This window comes from Sapajus apella, unplaced genomic scaffold (genome assembly GCF_009761245.1).
Source record: "Sapajus apella isolate SASKATOON/1434 unplaced genomic scaffold, GSC_monkey_1.0 scaffold53, whole genome shotgun sequence".
Classification (NCBI taxonomy): domain Eukaryota; kingdom Metazoa; phylum Chordata; class Mammalia; order Primates; family Cebidae; genus Sapajus; species Sapajus apella.
Window position 1 is genome coordinate 12,697,900 of NW_022436993.1, and position 17,602 is coordinate 12,715,501.

At 45.1% G+C, this 17,602-nt stretch overlaps 1 pseudogene across 1 annotated transcript in view; it reads left to right on the forward strand.

Annotated features, from left to right (window-relative positions):
- Nucleotides 1-9,429: 9,429 nt before the first annotated feature.
- Nucleotides 9,430-17,602, forward strand: part of LOC116527205 — a 13,462-nt pseudogene continuing 5,289 nt past the window's right edge. The window contains exon 1 of the transcript XR_004258421.1: nucleotides 9,430-9,498. The product of XR_004258421.1 is annotated as a cytochrome c oxidase subunit NDUFA4 pseudogene (transcript). The remainder of the gene's footprint in view (nucleotides 9,499-17,602) is intronic.

Here is a 17,602-nt window from a genome sequence, read left to right on the forward strand (position 1 = left end):
AAAGCCACGTCTTACATGGCGGCAGATAAGAGAGAATAAGAATCAAGCGAAAGGTGAAACCCCTTATAAAATCATCAGATCTTGGCCCCTCATGGTGGCTCACACCTGTAATCCAAGCACTTTGAGAGGCCGAGGTGGGTGACCACCTGAGGTCAGGAGTTCAAGACCAGCCTGGGTAACATGGTAAAACTCCATCTCTACTAAAAATACAAAAAATTAGCCAGGCACGGTGGTGGGCACCTGTAATCCCAGCTACTTAGGAGACTGAGGCAGGAGAATTGCTTGAACCTGGGAGGTGGAGGTTGCAGTGAGCCGAGATCACGCCACTGTGCTCCAGCCTGCCTGACAAGGCTCAAAACAAAACAAAAAACCAAAAAAATCAAATCTCTTGAGACTTATTCACTACCACAAGAACAGTATGGAGGAAACCGCCCCCATGATTCAATTACCTGCACTAGAGGATTATGGGAGCTACAATTCAAGATGAGATGTGGGTGGGGACACGGCAGAACCCTATCAGATCCTCTGAAGGATTTGGGTGGGGAGGGGAAGTCTGTGAGAGAGCTGAGCGCCAACTCAGCTGCTGCAGCTGACACCTTATTCAGATATCTTGAAATTGACCTTGACCCTTCTGGGTCTTTTCACAAGAACAAAAGAACTACTGAGAGTGCAGCCACAAGGCCAGCCAAGTCCTGGCTTGAGAAAGTTATCAGCATTATTGCGTCCTTCTCCCTCCAAATCTTTCCTAAGGAGAAATGCCTGGCCTTGGAGAATCTTCTGCGGGGGAGACCATGGGTATGAAGTTAATATCGACCAGTGTTTTAATCTGCAGTTTTTCTCTTTTCTTTTTGTTCAGGTACTCCATAAATAGATATTTTCTTTTCTTTTTAAAAAAAAACCTGGGATTAAAGAGTGCTTCATTTGATTCAGACACTCGTGTGTAGGAGGGAGAACTGAAACTGAATGGAAATTATTCACGCGAGCCCCCAGGAGCCACCCGAATATGTTTGGGTAACTCAGGAATGCCATCATGGAGGTGTGCAGAATGTGCTCCCTGACAGCTCATCCTGCCCTGGTTATTCAAAAAGAAAGTGAGGTGTGATTTGAGCAATCAGTACAACCGGTAATTGAGAAAGTGTTGATGAAATAAACCTTTCTCCTCATATCTAATTACCCAGAGCCCAAAGGATTTATTCTTTTCACAGCCAGACACAAAGAGCACTCTATTCCTTGTAAAAGAGAGAGGGGCTGGGCACAGCGGCTCACACCTGTAATCCCAGCACGTTAGGAGACCAAGGCAGGAGAGTCACTTGAGCCCAGGGGTTCAAGACCAGCCTAGGCAACATAGTGAGACCCCCATCTCTACACAAAATCTAATAATTAGCTGGACATGATGGTGCACACCTGTGGTCCCAGCTACTTGGGAGGCTGAGGTGGGAGGATTGCTTCAGCCCAGGAGGCTGAGACTGCAGTGAGCTATGATGGCATCCCTGTACTCCAGCCTGGGCAGCATAGTGAGATACTGCCTGAAAATAAATTAAAAACAATACCAATTAAAATTTTAAAAACCAAAATTGGGGTGATGACAGGCACTCCAATGTTGAAGGAATGAATGAGCCGGGAGCGGTGACTCATGCCTGTAATCCCAGCACTTCAGTAGGCCAAGGCAGGCAGATCACGAGGTTAAGAGATCGAGATCATCCTGGCCAACATGGTGAAACCCCGTCTCTACTACAAAAATTAGCTGGGCGTGGGGGCGTGCGCCTGTAGTCCCAGCTACTAGGGAGGCTGAGGCAGGAGAATTGCTTGAATCCAGGATGCAGAGATTGCAGTGAGCTGAGATTGTGCCATTGCACTCCAGCCTGGCACCTGGCAACAGAGCAAGACTCTGTCTCAAAAAAAAAAAAAAAAAGAAAGAAAGAATGAATGAATGAATAAACGAATGAACCAACCAATCAACAAAATTTGGAAAGCTGTGTAACAACATCGACAGGACCATCTTAAGGTACAAGTAAAAAAGTGGTCTTGGCCTGGCATAGTGGCTCACACCTGTAATCCCAGCACTTTGGGAGGCCGAGGAGGGTGGATCACGAGGTTGGAAGATCAAGACCATCCTGGCCAACACTGTAAAACCCCATCTCTACTGAATACAAAAACTAGCTGGGTGTGGTTGTGTGGGCCTGTAGTCCCAGCTACTCTGGGAGGCTGAGGCAGGAGAATCGCTTGAACCCAGGAGGTGGAGGTTGCAGTGAGCCGAGATCGCGCCACTGCACTCCAGCCTGGGTGACAGAGCAATACTCCATCTCAAAAAAAAAAAAAAAAAAAAGGAAAAAATTGGTCTCATGTCGTCATTTCAGGAAATCAGAGGCTACACACACACTCAGGAGGGGGTGTTCCCTAAGCTACTGGCTAACTGAAATTTCCATTCAAAACTCGAAATGTCTCAGCAGTAATTTTCCAACATCACTATCTTCATGGGCAGACCCATGGCCAGGATGCTGGAGGGGTGGATATGGTGACACATTGGAGACTGTGGAGGATGGGAGGATAGTGGCCTTTCAGCTTTGCATTTCTTAACATTTAAAGAGCAGTTCATTTTTGCACACTCTATGAATATTTTCTCAAGAGTGGCTGTGGTTTCCCATAGTTTTGCTAAGGAGTCAGACATGCTTTCATGTTACTTGTTTTTTAAAAACACAGTATTGTTAAGAGGTTTCTCCTGAAACATGTATATATATATGAAAATCTTGGAGATGTGCATGATCTTTGAAAGACAAACTTTAAACTTCCCCAAGTTTGCTTGTTCCAAACAATAAATACTTCTGGAAAACCTAACGTGAACCATAACTGTAGATGTTAAACAATCCAATATACTCATTGAAAAAATATGAAAAGATAAACTTACTTGTATAAATAATTCACTTACAATTTCATCATGAATACTGGATGCAATTTTAATTTTAAAATGGCAGTATTTCTGCACAAACTCATCCATAATCCATATGGTTAAAAATCTTTCCTAAGCTGTTCACCATTAATTATCATAGCCATAAGACAATTCCTTTTACTAAAGAAAAGATTACATTTTTTATTAACTCTTTTTCTTTCTCTTGTTAAAGACAGTCTTACTCTGTCACCGAGGCTGGAGTGCAGTGGTGTGATTATAGCTCACTGCAGCCTCTAACTCCTGAGCTCAAGTAATCCTCCTGCCTCAGCCTACCGAGTAGCTGAGACTACAGGCATGCGCCACCAAGCCCAGCTAATTTATTATTATTTTTTTTTTGAGACAGAGTCTTGCTCTGTTGCCCAGGCTGAAGTTCAGTGGCATCTCAGGTCACTGCAACCTCAGCCTCCCAGGTTCAAGCAATTCTCCCACCTCACCCTCCTAAGTAACTAAGTTTCCTGGCATGGTGGCCCATGCCTGGTATCTTTGCTTATTTTTTGTGGAGACAGGATTTCACCAAGTTGACCAGGCTGGTCTCAAACTCCTGACCTCAAGTGATCCACCTGCCTCCGACTCCCAAAGTGCTGGGATTACAGGGGTGAGCCCCCCACTGCTCCGGGCCCTGGCTAATTTTTTTAAAATTTATTTTTGTGGAGAAAAGGTCTTACTATGTTGTCCAGGCTGGTCTCAAACTCTGGGCTCAAGTGACCCTCCCACCTCAGCCTCCCAAGCACTGGGATGACAGGCATGAACCACCATGCCCAACCACTGTGAACTTTTAAATGGTTGGTTAAAAGATCAGAACTATTGTTTGATTGAAGTTATATGTTATAGATTGGCAAGGTTATTTTCAATGCCATCTTTTGGTTCAGACCTTCCAAAGCTTTTCCAAATCTTCAATTTTTCTTGAACTCTCATCCTATCTTAGACCACCATGCTGAAACTCAGATCTCAGATCCCGGGTTTTCTGGCTGAAGCTGCCCTTCCTGTCCCTCCTTGCTACTCCTAAACCCCAAAGCAAACCAGCCTATTAGGGCTAGCTCACTTCCCATCCCTTCCGGACCCCCTTCCTCACCGCCTCACCAGCCCACACCGCATGGCGTCAGAGGGCAAACCATGATATATTCTTTCTTTAATTCCCCTTAGGTGCCCAGCTATGACGTCCAGTGCTTGATTTGGTGATTCAAAGACCGGGGTTAAAATACCAGCTCTGCCATTTCATTCAAGACTCCTCTGAATTCACATTTATTGGACACTCTGGTATGTTGAAACTGAGCTCTGATGGGGGAATGAAAAGCTGAATCAGGCGTGGCTACTGCTTTCAAGGTGCTGCAGACTTTATTGTGTTCCCCCAAGTTCATATGTTGAAGCCATACCCTCCAGTGTGGCTGCATTGGCAGATAGGGCCTCTAAGTGGGTAGTGGATGTTACATGGGTCATCCAGGTGGGGCCCTGAAATGACAGGATTAGTATTCTTATAAGGAGAGGTACCAGAAAGAAAAGAAAAAGAAAAAAGAGACAGGCCAGGTGCAATGGCTCACACCTATAATCCCAGCACTTTGGGAAACTGAGGCAGGAGAATTGCTCAAACCCAGGAGTTCAAGACCAGCCTGGGCAGTATAGTAAGACCCCATCTCTACAAAAACTTTTTAAGAAAGAAAGAAAACAAAAGACACCAAAGCTAATGATTTCTCCAGGAACACATACAAAGGAAATGTCTGGTGAGGTCACAGCAAGAAGGCAGCAGTCTGCAAGTCAGGAAGAGAGCCCTTACCAGAAACTGAATCCCTGTCTCTAGAATGTGAGAAATAAATGTCTATTGTTTTAAGCTCCCTATCTGCAGTACCTTGTCAGGGCAGCCCAAGCTAAGACAGGGAGATCAGTGCTTAGGAGTGGGAACAGGTGAGTTGGGCAGGGCAGGCTGCTTTGTCTGCAGGACCTATCTCAGTTCATTTTGGGTTTCCGGGGCTGCTTCTGCAGCTGTTGTGATTGTGAAGCAAGCAGGCTCTCGGGAATCTGGCCTCACTGCCAGGCCTCACAGCGGGAGTCCAGGGACAGGATGGCCACTCTGTCTAGAGCATCAGTAGCAACTGGTGGACAAGGTCGATGAGAGACCGAGGTAACAAGTGATGGGTAAGTCTGAAACTACTGAAGTCAGTGTGGATCTACTGAACAGATTTGACAGGGAGACAATGTGGTCCCAGCCACGGAGAGGCCAACCTGGGCTGCTCTGTGGTTCCCAAGACCCTGGCCTGAGGGTGCATCAGCCCCAAACCGATCCAGGGTTTTTCTAGAATCCAAGGCCCCCTTGAAGCCCCTGAAAGCAAGCCTTGCTTTCCTAAGCTTTCAAAGCTCAAGGAGCAAAGGGCAGACCTGAGCCATCCAGCAATGCTCTCAGCATGGGCCCGCTTAGCCTGCTCCCTCCTCAGCCAGTTTGCCCCAGAAACTAAAAATAAAATTGACAACAGAGGAGCATTAAACAGCAAAATCTAGCTGAGGGAGGAGCTGAGGCTTTGAGGACAACTGGCACACACAGTGGTCACCTCTGGTGGTCCCGTCCTCCCTGGGTGTTGGGAGATTATGGATGGATATTTACCGGAGCATCTGCTCTGCCAGGAGATAACTCAGCTTTCCTCCAAGGCTCTGTGGTTTTCTCTTTTTTGTTTGTTTGTTTACTATTTCTTCTTCCTCTGCTAAATGAGAACCATCTCCCTCTATCTCCAGTTCAAACTCCCCAAAGCGAGAATCTAATTTGGTCTTCAGACCCTCTTTGAGGGCTGCTTTCATATAGGGCCGTTGGATGGTCCTGCCAGCCTGCCAGCAGGCTGCCCTGGCTCCCTGGTAGTGACCTGTGGGCAGGGCCCTTTTCCTGCAAGGGGGTGGTGAGAATCGAGGCACACTGAAGCAAGCCTGCCCTGCCTGTATTGGGCAGAATGCGCTCAGCTGCTTCCAACAGAATAGCTACATGCAAGGCATCTCTGCTGCTGGGAGCTCATTTTCCATGGCAAGAAACCTGCAGGTGGTTGGTCCTAGAACTCAGTGGCTCTGTGACCCCATTGAAGACATCTTGCCATCTGCCAAGTGGCTGGACGGTAGTTGCAACAGTTCAATGAATACATCAAATATAAAGATTTTCTTGACACTCCCCTACCCCCACCCTCAGGAGGTGTAATGATGTCTCTTTGACAAAAGAGAGCCACAGTCCCACCTCTAGCTACAAGAGAAGCTGGTGGAGTAAGTAGCCGGTGTATACAATGAGAGTGGATTCTAATGACAAGGGAGATGGTGGGACATTGTGTAGGCAAATGTGTGTCCTACAAAGTCAACAGTTAACTGTAGCATGGTATTGCAAGCACTGTGGTAATTTGCCAAGACACTGATATGGTTTGGCTGTGTCCCCACCCAAATCTCACCTTAAAGTGTAATAATCTCCACATGTCAAAGGTGGGGCCAGGTGGAGATAATTAAATCATAGGGGCGGTTCCCCCATACTGTTCTCATGGTAGTGAATAAGTCTCACGAGATCTGATGGTTTTATTAAGGGGAGCTACCCTGCGCATGCTCTCTTGCCTGCCACCATGTAAGACATGAGTTTGCTTCTCATTTACCTTCGGCTATGATCGTGAGGGCCCTCCAGCCTTGTGGAACTGTGAGTCCATTTAAGCTTTTACCTTTATAAATTACGCAGTCTCGGCTATGTTTTTATTAGCAGCATGAAAACACACAGCGTGATGATAAGACACTATTTGGGATAAGTCACATAACCTCTTTGAGGCTCAGATTCCTAAAATGAAAAATGAGAATGATAGTACCTATATCATAGAGGTGTTGTATAGTTTAATACAAAATAATGTATAAGAAAGTCTCTATTTCAGTACTTGATGGGTAATGAACACACCTTGGCTCCTTCCTCCTCACCACCCACAGGGTAAATGCACGATAAATACTTGCTAACCAAATAAACATTGCTTATCTGGAACATCATCCTCTTGAATTTTGTTGGCTATTTGTAAAAAGAAGGAAAATCAAGTCTACAGGCAAAGTAAAAGTAAACATGAAAAATTCAAAGCCTGGCAGGCTGGGAATTAATTTAAAATGTAATCATGTTTCATTGTATTTCAAAGAAAGCTAAGTAACTACATTGAAGCCTCGAACACATTCTCCCTGGATCAACTAATTACCCATTGTTTCCTCCCTCAGGTAGGAACCTCAGAATAATTTGCCATTTCTTCCTGCAACTGGCTCAGCTATACTCTTGATTTTCGGTTTGGCTTTGATTTGGTTTTTTTTTTTTTCCTCCATTCGAAAGTCCCCGGGATAATCTGGATTTATTTCTCATCTGAAATAAAACACATTAGCTGGCAGTATTCCTGTGATACTCCCTTCCTTAGGAATGGTTCGAAACACTGCCATTAAAATCCATGGCTCTCACCTGCATCTTTGAGAGCGCGATCAGTGGATGCTTCTGCGGTGGAGTCGATGTAGTCACATTCAATTTCCAGACTCTTTATCAAATTAGCCCTGATTGTATCACCTCCCAGTTCCATTTGGGGATCCTTTCCCTGCCAATTATGCAAAAAGACATTTGGTTTCCTTCTTTCTCCTACAACTTGTCATCAGAGGCGCCTGTGACTCTACCCAAGATCCAAGAATTCTTCCTTTAATTCAGAATTCATCTAAGAGCCCACTTCCTCCAGAAAACTCACACCAGCAATGGTGTGAAGTCCTATCTGTCCCACAAAGCAAGACCATCCGAACACTTGGCCTTCAACAGTCTGAAAAACCAAGAGACAGCGATAAACCTTTTTATCTGGAATATAAACTCTTCCATGCTTGGTGTGATGCCCGAGTATAGTAATTCCACACATCTACCATAGCCATTACTAAAAATTCACGCCAGTCATAAATCTTCAATCTGTCACCCAGTGCTAAGCCCATACCCACCCTCAGTTCTGGAGTTTCCAATGGCTTATGGGACCTCCCCATACTCTGGGGCTTCTGGTTCCTCCAGAGTCAAGATGGTTAGGGAAGATAGATTCATGAAAATGGTATAACTGTTTTCTTTTCTTTCTTTCTTTCTTTCTTTTTTTTGAGACAAGATCTGACTCTTTCATTTAGGCTGGAGTATAGTGACTCATGGCTCACTGCAGCCTCAACCTCCTGAGCTCAAGCAATCCTTCTGCCTCAGCCTCCTGAGTAGCTGGGACTACAGGTGCATGCCACCATGCCCAGCTAATATTTTAATTTTTTTGTACAGCAGGGGTTTCATCATGTTTCCCAGGCTGGTCTTGAACTCCTGGGCACAAGCAATCCACCTACCTCAGCTCCCAAAGTGCTGGGATTACAGGCATCAGCTGCCATACCCAGCCACTTTTTTTTTCATTTAGAGACAGAGCCTTGTTTTGCCACTCCTCATCCCTCAGACTAGAGTGCAAGGGCATAATCATGGTTCACTATAGCCTTCAACTCTTGGCCTCAAGAGATCCTCCTGCCTTAGCCTCCCAAGTAGCTGGAACTACAGGCACATGCCACCGTGCCCACTGATTTTTTTTTTTTTTTAATTTTTTGTAGAGTCAGCGTCTAACTGTTTCCCTGGCTGGTTTTGAACTCCTGGCCTCAAGTCATCCTCCCACCCTGGACTCCCAAAGTGCTAGGATTATAGGCATGAGCCACTGCATCTGACCAGTATAACTTTTTTAACTGAGTCCATGCAGATGCCATCTTCTCTCAGTTATCCATGTGTGCTCAATGGCAAGTGTCCAAATATTGGTTCTCTCACGGAGCTTTTGCACAAGTCCTTCGGATGGTCCCAAAGTTCCCTGGCTGAGTGATGTGCTCTGACTTCTAATCTTTTCTACAAGTCCCCACACCTGGTGATACACACTACCCTTTTTCTTGCTGGAGTTCCTCCAGCAAGAGGCCAGTCTTCTTGGGTAGGATACCAGCAAAACAACTCAAGCCCAGCCACCTTTCCTGGTCTCTGCTTGCCCCTTGGGACACTCACACAACTCTGATTGTTCCAGCAAGCCTTTCATTCCAAAATGATCCAGGCAAGAAGCAAAGAACAGTCTCTATTTGTTTGTCTACTCCCAGGCTTTCTGAAGAAACAGATCTAGCTTTCTCAAGAACTCTTTGACCGAGTTCTGCAACAACGTGAGAGCCTGTGTGGACCCCATGAGTTTCTGCTTCTTAGCAGGTTTCTAGATCAGGACTGAGATGTCAGCCCTCCCTTCTTGCAAGCATCCTCAGTTGCTAAGTTTGTCTTGAAGCTCCACTTATGTGGCTTCAGAGGGGAGGAGAAGAGAGGCTCTCACCTTGAACTTGAGTGATTTTCTAATGCCTGGACTTCAGTTATTATAAGATGGGAGGGGACAGGATTATTGATCCAAGGACTAGTCCTGCCAGCTGGTAGGTGTCCTTCAAATATGAGGGTTTAGCACCTCTTATTCTCAGCTTTAGGGCTGTAGCCTCATTTTGGAGACAACATGACATGTCCCATTGGCATCCTGTTAAACAATGTTGTAATGCGTGTCCTTGTACGTCTATCTTTGAGAGTATGGCCAAAGGGTGAATTACTCATAGATGTTGCTAAATTGTTTTCCAGAAAGGTTGCAGCAGTTTGCACTTCAAAACACTGCAAGAGCGCATCCATTTCCCGACATCTTCCCCGACCCCAGCTAGACATTCCTCAACTGGAAACATGAGAGAGCTCTGATTGGAAAGACCAACTCACTCGGTCAAAAGGCCAGATGAACACACCATTGTAGACATTTGAAAGTGTCACATATCCAGCTCCTCTGGAGACAGGGTGGAGGAAGAAGGCGGGAGGATGGAAGAGAGAACAGAAGGAAAGGGAAAGGGAGGGAAGAGAAGAATTATTTTGAGGATCTATTGCCGGCCATTGTGCTTTATCTCAAATTGCCTCATGGGTGCTGGGCCCAGTGGCTCACACCTGTAATCCTAGCACTTTGGGAGGCTGAGGTGGGCAGATCACTTGAGGTCAGGAGTTCGAGACCAGCCTGGCCAACATGGTGAAACCCTGTCTTTACTAAAAATACAAAAGTTAGCTGGGCATGGTGGCAGGCACCTGTAATCCCAGCTGCTGGGGAGGCTGAGGCAGAAGAATTGCTTGAACCCGAGAGGGAGAGGCTGTAGTGAGCCAAGATGGCACCACTGCACTCCAGCCTGGGGAACAGAGCAAGACTCCATCTCAAAAAAAAAAAAAAGAAAGAAAAAGAAAATAATGCTTCATATTGCCTCATGGCCAGAATGAGACAGGGGCAGAGGGTGAGAGTTTGTGAAACTGCTGACTATGGTGAAACTGAGCCGCCTAATCTTACCTCCAGTGACGCTGCTTAACCACAGAGGTGCTGCTGACACACCAGCAAGCAGCAGAACATTGTCTCTACACAACACTCTCGTCCACCAGAGAAAGGCCCTCTCTCTTTTTTTTATTTTTGAGACAGAGTCTCTGTCACTGAGGCTGGAGTGCAGTGGCACGATCTTGGCTCACTGCAGCCTCCATGTCCTGGGTTCAAGCAATTCTTCTGCCTCAGCCTCCCAAGTAGCTGGGATTACAGGCGCCCACCACTAAGCCCGGCTAATTTTTGTATTTTTAGTAAAGATGGAGTTTCACCATGTTGGCAGGCCAGTCTTGAACTCCTGACCTCAGGTGATTCGCCCGCCTCAGACTCCCAAAGTGTTGGGATTACAGGCGTGAGCCACAGCACCCAGCTGAAAGACCCTCTTTGAACAGAATATGTGTCCAGAATTAGTTAACATGGGATCACTGACATCCCCCAGGCACCCGGGGCACCACCCTGACCCTATAACTGCTCATTCACAATGTCATGTGTCCTCATCAGCTGACTCCCCAGAATCCCTTCCTCTCCAAGCCAGCAGCAGCATATCTTCGAAGGAAAGTTGTGTCTCTCTATTCCAAGTCCTTCTATTTTTCTTTCTCCATTTTTTTCCCCTTTTAAAACTCAAGTCCCGCAAAAGGACTGTGAGAACCCAATGTATTTGAACTGCTCTAGATAGTCCGACTAAACACTATGAAATTCACTGTGTGTGCAACATTAAGAGCCATCGGACTTGGAGGACACTTTTTCTATCACTGCCTTTGTTAGCAAATGCTGGAACAAGAGTTGACAAGATCAGGGAATGCCACTCCCATAGCGCTGCAGCCCCCAATAATAAACGTGGGGGCTGCAGATAGGATGTGGGGCTGGTGGAGACAGAGAGGTGCTGGCAGTCAGGATCGCAGGGTCTGGATCTGACTCCCCAAAGATTTGTCTGTTTTTATCTTAGGAAAGGGACGTAAATCCCCTCAAGCTTAACAGCATAATTATATATAATTTAATTATTAAAGTATAATTATATGAAATTATTATACTATTACAGAATATATATAATATACAATAATATAATATATAATTTATATATTTTTTGGAGGTGAAATTTCACTCTTGTCCCCCAGGCTGGAGTGCAATGACACAATCTTGGCTCACTGCAACCTCCGTCTCCCAGGTTCAAGCAATTCTCCTGCCCCAGCCTCCTGAGTAGCTGAGATTACAGGTGTGTACCACCATGCCTGGCTAATTTTTGAATTTCTAGTATGGACAGGGTTTCACCATGTTGGCCAGGCTGGTCTCAAACTCCTGACCTCAGATGATCCACCTACCTCGGCCTCCCAAAATGCCGGAGTACAGGCGTGAACCACTGCACATGGCCATAATATAATAACTGTATATGCTGTACAATATAATCTTATTAGCAAGGAGTTTTTACTAACATCAAAAAGAACATTCTCTCAGGACACTTTAGACAGTACTGGGCAAGGCCGAATGCCCATACCCCCAGCACTTTGAGAGGCCAAGGCTAGAGGATTGCTTGAGGCCAGGAGTCTGTGACCAGCCTGGGCAACATAGTGAGACCCCATGTCTACAAAGAAAATTTTTTGTCTAATAAGCTGCTTACCTGTAATCCTAGCTACTGGGAGGCTGAGATGGGAGGATGGCTTAAGCCCAGGAGGCCAAGGTTACAGTGAGCTGTTATTACACCAGTGCACTCCAGCCTGGGCAACAGAGCAAGAATCTATCTCAAACAAAAAAGTACTGAGCAAAATAAGAGAAGCTTGTAGGCTTTAGGGATACACAGACCTGGGTTTGTATTTTGTTTCGGTCATCTGTTTAGTGAGTTTGGATAAATTATTTAACCTCTCGCACTGTTTTCTCTCTGAAAAATGGGAAGAGTAAGGTAAACTTTGCAGACCATTGTAGGGATTAAAAATCAACAGGTGTAATGTTTCTATTATGCAAGTTGAGTAAGTGCTAAAGATCTGCTGTACAAGACTGTGCTTGTAGTTCATAATACTGTCATGTGTAAGCACTTTAAAATCTATTAAGAGGCCAGGTGTCTCCACCTGGCCAACGTGTTGAAACCCCACCTCTGCTAAAAGTACAAAAATTAGCTGGGCATGGTGGCATTTGCCTGTAATCCTAGTTACTTGGGAGGCTGAGGCACAAGAATCACTTGAACCCGGGAGGTGGAGGTTGCAGTGAGCCAAGACCGCGCCATTGCACCGGGTGACAGAGGGAGACTCTGAGTCTGGGGGAAGAAAAAGGCGGGGGCCAGGTGTGGTGCTTCATGCCTATAATCCCAATACTTTGGGAGACCAAGGTGGGAGGACTGCTTGAGCCCAGGAGTTGGAGACCAGCCTGGGCAATATAGTGAGACCCCATTACAAAAAAAATAAAAATTAAAAAATTAGCCAGGCACGGTGGTGTGTATCTGTAGTCCCGGCTACAGGGGAGATTGAGGTGGGAGGATCACTTGGGCCTGGGAGGTCAAGGCTGCAGTGAACTGTGATCACACCACTATGCTCCAGACATGACAGCAAGTTAGACACTGTCTCAAAAAATAATGAATTAAAATAATAAATAAGGCCAGGCACAGTGGCTCACACCTGTAATCCCAGAACTTTGGGAGGCTGAGGCGTGCAGATCATTTGAGGTCAGGAGTTCGAGACCAACCTGGCCAACATAGCGAAACCCTATCTCCACTAAAAATATAAAAATCAGCTGGGTGTGGTGATGTGCGCCTGCGATTCAGCTACCTGGGAGGCTGAGGCAGGAGAATTGCTTGAAGCTGGGAGAGGGAGGTTGCAGTGAACCGAGACCACGCCACTGCACTCTAGCCTGGCAACAGAATGAGACTCTGTCTCAAATAATAATAAATAAATAAATGTATATATTAAGAGGGTAAATCTCACGTTAAGAGTTCTTACACAAAAAAAGACTTTTTAAATAATATGTGTAAAACAGATGTCTGACACACCAGAGGACTTGGTGAAACAGCAGTTATTATTGTTAAAAGTGGAAAAACTGGATATAAAAATCACCTGTTTTTTTTTTTTTTTTTGGTTTCACTTATCTTTCATGAGAGCAATGCCAAGTTTAGCAAATAATTCTGATTTTGCAAGGATTTTTTGTTGTGACCTGAGATCAGAGAACTGTTTCAGATTTTGCAAGTGGCTGGTTTGGCTGTAGATCAGATGGAACTACGCTTCTCAAATGACAGTTTCCTTCTCCTGACTGTTGATTCCTGAAGCTCAGCTCCTGGGGGGCACTTCCTCCTGGGACTTTGCCCTTTAGGAAGCTGGACCCAGTAAAGTATGGATTTGTAGCTCAGCACCCCTGAGCATTTGTTAAACTGAATCGCTCAAGTTCAGACAAAGAAGTGGTTTATTTTTTCCTTTGTGAGTTTAGGGTTTGCGTGGTTGATGTTTTTACATTTTTAAAAATTTTTCCCCTAATATTTTATTAGAAAAATTTTCTCTCTTTCCTTTAATTTTTAATTTCTATGGGCACATAGTAGGTACATATATTTATGGGTTACATGAGTTTTTTTGTTTTGTTTTTTGAGACAGATTCTTACGCTGGGCCAGGGCTGGAGTGTAATGGCACGATCTTGGCTCACTGCAACCTCCGCCTCCCCAGTTCACGCGATTCTCCTGCCTTAGCTTCCTGAGTAACTGGGATTACAGGTGCACACCACCACACCTGGATAATTTTTTGTATTTTTAGTAGAGATGGGGTTTCACAATGTTGGCCAGACTGTCTCGAACTTCTGACCTCGTGATCTGCCTGCCTTGGTCTCCAAAAGTGCTGGGATTATAGGCATGAGCCACCGCGCCTGGTCCAACATGGGATATGTTGATGCAGACATGCAATGTGTAATAATCACATCAGCGTAAAAGGGGCATCCATCCCCTCAAGCATTTATCCTTTGTGTTATGAACAATCGAATTATGCTCTTTTAGGTATTTTTAAATGTAGATTTAAATTATTATTGACTAGAATCACCCTGTGGTGCTAGTAAATACTAGGTTTTATTATTCTTTCTAACTGTATTTTATGTCCATCAGCCATCCCCTTTCCCCCCTCTCCTCCCTTTCCCAGTCTCTGGTAACCATTCCTTCTACTCTCTATGTCCATGTTTTGATTTTTAGATCCCACAAATAGGTGAAAACATATGAAGTTTGTCTTTCTGTGTCTGGCATATTTCACTTAACATAATGATCTCCAGGTCCATCCATGTTGTTGCAAATGACTGAATCTCAATTCTTTTTTATGGCTGAATAGTGCTCCATTGTGTCTATGCTCCACATTTTCTTTATCCATTCATCAGTTTACGGGCACTTAGGTTGCTTCGAAATCTTGGCTATTGTGAACAGTGTTGAAATAAACATGGGAGTGTAGTTATCTCTTTGATATACTGATTTCCTTTCTTTTGGGAATATACCCAACAGTGGGATTGCTGGATCGTACGGTGGCTCTATTTTTAGTTTTTTGAGGAACATCCAAACTGTTCTCCATAGCGGCTATGCTAATTTACATTTCCACCAACAGTGTACAAGGGTTTCCTCTGCTCCACATCCTCACCAGCATTTGTTATTGCCTGACTTTTGGATAAAAGCAATTTAACTGGGATGTAATGATATCTCATAGGAAAATTTTCAAATAGAGGAAAATTAAACTAATTGCATAGTGAACCTCTATAGATCCACCAATTAATATTCTACAGTTCTTTTTCTTTCCTTTTTTTTTTTTTTTTTAGACAGAGTTTTGCTCTTGCTGCCCAGGCTGGAGTGCAATGGTGCGATCTCAGCTCACTGGTTCAAGTGGTTTTCCTGCTTCAGCCTCCCAAGTGGCTGCGATTACAGGCATGCGCCACCATGTATGGCTATTTTGTACTTTCAGTACATGCAGGGTTTCTCCATGTTAGTCAGGCTGGTCTCGAACTGCCTACCTCAGGTGATCCTCCCACCTTGGCCTCCCAAAGTGCTGGGATTACAGTTGTGAGCCACCTCGCCCAGCCTAATATTCTACAAGTAACATTTTCCCTGTGTTTGCTTTATCACACATACACCCATCTATCCATACCTCTACATATTCATTCAGTGGACATTTAAAACATACAGCTGCAGTAGTGTGCTATTAAATGCATAACAGCAGGCCCTCCGGGGATGGAGGAGGAAAGCCCTGATGTGTAGCCTTTGTGGATTTCTGTCCTGTAAATGCTCCTACTACAGCCAAGTATCAGCATATCAAGATGACATCACTGAACTCAGAGTTGGGAAGAGGTACACATGGCCGGTTCTCTCAGCTTGTGAGAGCCGGCTCCAGCATGCCACTGTAAGTGTATCGTTGTTGTTGTCATTGTTGTTTGAGCTAGGGTCTCCCTCTGTCACCCAGGCTGGAGTACAGTGGTGCAATCATTTCTCACTGAAGCCTCAACCTCCTGGGCTCAAGTGATCCTCCTGCCTATACCTTCCTAGTAGCTGGGACTGCAGGCATGCACCACCACACCTAGTTAATTTTTTATTTTTATTTATTTATTTATTTATTTTGAGACGGAGTGTCACTCTGTCACCCAGGCTGGAGTTCAGTGGCACGATCTCAGTTCACTATAGCCTCCGTCTCCCAGGTTTAAGCAATTCTCCTGCCTCAGCCTCCCAAGTAGCTGGGATTACAGGCACCCGCCACCACACCTGGCTAATTTTTGTATTTTTAGTAGACATGGCCACCATGTTGGCCAGGCTGGTCTCGAACTCCTGACCTAGTGATCCACCTGCCTTGGCCTCCCAAAGTGCTGGATTACAGGTGTGAGCCACTGTGCCTGGCTCTATTTTTATTTTTTATAGAGACAAGATCTCACCATATTGCCTAGGCTGGTCTCAAACTCCTGGGCTCAAGCCATCCTCCTGCCTTAGCCTCCCAAGGTGCTGGGATGACAAACATGAGCCACTGCACCTGGCTTTTTTTGCTTTTTAGTCAGGTTTTTTTCTCTCTTTAACTGTCACATATTTTGCTTTTAAAGGAGTGGGAACACCATTTGCTCACATATAATTCCTGGAAGAAATCCCTGTTTTTAGAAGAAACAAGTAAAGCTATATCTCACTATAGTTTGAGTTTTCGTAAGGAGAAATTGTGTCTGAATACTTCTTCAGCTAGACTATTAAAAGATCCGGGGCCAGGTGCAAGGGCTGACACCTATAATTCCAGCACTTCGGGAGGCCAAGGCAGGAGGATTGCTTGAACCCAGGAGTTTGAGACAAGCCTGAGCAACACAGAGAGACCCCATCTCTATAAAGTATTAATAATTGTTCAAATTAGCGGGATGTGGTGGTGGATACTGTAGTTCCAGCCGCTCTGGATGCTGAGGCAGTAGGATCACTTGAGCACAGGAGGCAGAGACTGCAGTGAGCCATGATCGTGCCACTGCGCTCCAGCCTGGGTGACAGAGCGAGAATATGTCTCAAAAAAAAAAAAGTCCTGGAGGACATTATGTTAAGTGAAATACAGCAGGCACAGGAGGATAAAGTCTTCGTGTTCTTACTCATGTGGAAAAAAAAAAAAAAAAAAAAAAAAAAAAAGGATCTCATGAAGGTTGAGAGTAGAGCAGTGTTTACTAGCAGCTAGGAAGGGAGGAGGAGAGGGGACGAGAGGGGTTGGTTAATGGATATAAACTATAGCTTGATGGGGGAATAAATTCTAGTGTTTTGTAGCACTACAGGGGGATAATAGTTAATAATTTATCAAGTATTTTCAAATAACTAGAAGAGAGGGTTTTGAATGTTTCCATTGCAAAGAAAGGATAAATGTTTGAGGTGATGTTTTTTGCTAATTACTCTGATTTGATCAATAGATGTTATATGTATGTATTGAATGATCACACCCCAGCCCGTAAATTCTATGGGCTGTATTATTAGTTGCCCTCCTAAAACAACTTTAGGATGAGGTGGAAGGATCTCTTGAACCCAGGAGTTAGAAGCTGCAGTAAGCTGTGATTCTGCCACCGAACTCCAGCCTGGGCAATGGAGCAAGACCCTATGCGGTGGCTCAAGCCTGTAATCCCAGCACTTTGGGAGGCCGAGGCGGGTGGATCACCAGGTCAAGAGATCGAGACCATCCTGGTCGACATGGTGAAACCCTGTCTCTACTAAAACTACAAAAAATTAGCTGGGCATGGTGGTGCGTGCCTGTAATCCCAGCTACTCAGGAGGCTGAGGCAGGAGAATTGCCTGAACCCAGGAGGCGGAGGTTGTGGTGAGCCGAGATCGCGCCATTGCACTCCAGCCTGGGTAACAAGAGC